The sequence below is a fragment of the Cibotium barometz genome, chromosome 16 (genome assembly GCF_041138505.1).
Source record: "Cibotium barometz isolate CiBa-2024 chromosome 16, ASM4113850v1, whole genome shotgun sequence".
Lineage (NCBI taxonomy): Eukaryota > Viridiplantae > Streptophyta > Polypodiopsida > Cyatheales > Cibotiaceae > Cibotium > Cibotium barometz.
In genome coordinates, this window is record NC_141061.1 from 12488892 (window position 1) to 12492350 (window position 3459).

Sequence of the window (3459 nt, forward strand, 5' to 3'; positions counted from 1 at the left end):
CTCATTAGGTCAAGATGACACGTAGAAGAATGCTATAATTTGTGGATCAAAAGACTTTGTAATCGAGATTGTCATGGTTTGGAAGTTTAAAGATCGATATATACATTTTTTATCTTTAAAGGATTGTTTTTTATATTTAAGTAAGTAAGAAAGTATGTATGTATGTATGTTAGTATGTAGGTAGCTCTTGCATGTATGTATGTATATGTATATTTTGTATGTGTATATGTATGAGGTGCATGAATTTAGATAGGTATATGAATATATGTAATTATATCAATAAGTATGATGTGGATCTAAAGACTTTGTAATCGAGATTTTCATGGTTTGGAACTTTAAAGATCGATATATATATTTTTTATCTTTAAAGGATTGTTTTTTATATTTAAGTAAGTAAGAAAGTATGTATGTATGTATGTATGTATATATGTTAGTATGTAGGTAGCTCTTGCATTTATGTATGTATATGTATATTTTTATGGACTAGATCTTTAAAAGACTGAAATTTATATTGTTGATCTTTCAAAGCTTGTTATTTATATGTAAGTTCTTGGTTCTTTACAAAGCTCATAGTAAGTTCATGGTCCTTTGCAAAGCTCAGACTCCTTGTTCATTGCTCCAAAAAGCTCGGCAAAAAAAGCTCGCAAAAAAAATCCCCCCTTTTTTATAGATAGGGAAGATGTCCTGATGTTCTTTGGTACCATCTCTTGTTCTTCACTCTGTTACCAACCCTTTATAGCATGTGTCTATGGTTGTATTATGGGGTTGAAGTTTCTTTCACCACACTTAGATGGTTGGGTTTTGTAGATCTTTGGTAGTAGAATAAACAGTTGTAGCTATTTTTGATACACTTGTATCTATGTTCTTTTCCATATTTGTGTGGGCTTGTATCTATGTTCTTTTCAATATTTGTGTGGGCTTGTACATTGCTATGGCACATGTGGCCTTCTTAATGCATGGTGACACATTTGGTACCTATGTGTTAAGCTTCTTCGGGATCCAAATACTCTGTTGACTTCTTTGCACTTCAAGAAGCTTCTTGGGTATCCAAATGTTCCTTTTTGGTGATGATGATACCTCTTCCTTGTTGGCTTATGCCTCTCTTTGATTTTTGAATCTCTTGTTTTGTTGCCTTTTGTGGAGACTGGTTGATTGTTTTGTTGTTGCAAGCTGCTGCTTCTTATGGTATTTTAATCCTAGTACCTGCTTAACAAGCTTCTATGGAATCTAGATTTCCTTCGCTTATGCATCTCATGCACCATGGGGGTGCATGAGTATATCATACTTTATTTGAGTGCCCTACATTTGACCACATCAAAGCACACTTCTCCCATCTCTTCAATGAGGAACACACTATCCATACCTTTCTCTCACAACCTTCTCATGTGGGGGGTTAGCTATAGCGACATTCATCATAGTCATTCTCTCACATCATGAGAAGTTTAACACCCCACACCTTTCTATGTAGCATGAGATTTTGGCCCCACAAGCCAACACGTTGTTTTCTTGCTCTACTTAGAGTTACCAAGGTTTATAGGGACTGACGCTTTCTTTTCCTTTGTCGAAAGCCTGCTGTGGTAGCTTCTTTAGGCTTGCAAGGTGTCGTTGCTTGTTTTGTGCATCTTGTTTGGCTGCATTCATCTTGTCCCGTTCAATATCAAAGGCCTGCTTAAGCAACAAGTTATTCTTCTGGAGCTCCTGATTCTGAGTTTTCAAGTTGTTCACCATTTCTTCAAGCCTATCAATTTCCTTCTTGTGTTGCCGCTGCAACTCATGCCATAAGCCTTGAAAATGCACTCTTGAATGTGATTCCTGAGCTGCAACAAAAGAAATCCTTATAGCCAAATAGACCATTAGCTCCATCACCTACATACGTAAGAAATGTAGTGATATTAACAAAAGGAGGTGGAGCATTGAGCGGGCCAATAGGGTAAACATAAACATCCTTATCTTTGGATGTAGAGAACGCCATAAGACCAAAATGAAGCACAGGCAATCCAAGAAAAAATCCAATAGAGTCTCCTTTTTACGAGGGTACTATGAACCAAAATAACAAGGCCAAATATGACTGCTAATCACTGAGAGAAAGTATCAAGGCGTAGAATGATAAAAACTATTGCGAATTCTAGCAAAACTTTGGTAGCATAACTACGTAAAATAGAAAGTAAAAAAACCATAAAATGCATAAAAGACTCTCAAAAGAGTACGACCATAATCAAAGTAGCATGTAGAAAGTAAAAAAACCATAAAACGCATAAAAGACTCTCAAAAGAGTACGACCATAATCAAAGTAAACAATGCCAATAACCAAATGTCAATGCCAATCAAAGTGAACTGCACATCTGTGTGAGTGACTATAACTATACATGGGTCCTATGTAGTGGGAATGTTCGGGGGGATCACCCCAAAACCTGTATCATCAAAAGGATCTCCACCTTAAGAATCCCCCAGCTCTATAAAACCTCACTCAACCCTCACAAAAAGCTATAGATGCACTGACCAATAAGTACGTGTCCTCATAGTACATACATGCAGGCTACCACAATGCATATGGAGATAACACTGCACGTATATGAATGGCTAAGTCCAAAACTATCAACAAAACAATGCCTCAATGATGGCAAAGAAGCAACCAAATGAAAGAGAATCTGTCAAGTGACAACAAATTGAGCTGTCTCAAGGCATCAATCCATAAATCTCCCACCTGAGATCTGATCTCATGCGCATAAGCCAAACATATGCAAACTGACCCAAGTATGTCTGTTGACCCAAGTATGTCTGCTGACCATAAAGCTATCACATAGGCATATCACAACCAAATGGCAACAATCAATTGGAAAAACCATTGGCATCAAAATGGCATAAGGCATAACCAACAGTATCTCTGAGCTCACAATGTCAAAGCCATATGCATGAATGCATCCACTATGGTAATTTGCAAGTAATGAGCATGGACCGCTCAATGCCAACACATAGGCAACCAAAGCACGCAATACCAAAACTTGTGGAGGGAAGGAAACTCCCACCGCAATGGAGATACAAAAGTTTGACAAAGTACTTGCTCGAAGAAGAGAACACCTAGAGGATGTGCTCACTACATGAGAATACTACTCACCGCGAAAGTAGCTATGGTAAGAATGGTGACCACAGTCAAATACATCTGCCAAAGAAGACATGTGGGGCTAAACGTTCATGGAGAAACGAACATGAGCCAAATGAGAGGGATGCAAGTGGCCTCATAAGGAAGAACCATGAGATCAATGTTTAAGAATATTGATTTCATGTAAGGATTGGTGAAAACCTAAAAGTTCCTTAATTGGTTGCACAACAACCACCACCTTGATGTGTAGGCTCAAAGTTTAATGACTTCAAGTAAGGACTTTCTTGCATCATGCAAGGAATAAAGTTTCTTGATGAGTTGGTGTAACCTTAATGTTAATTTCTTATAGCAATTTTATT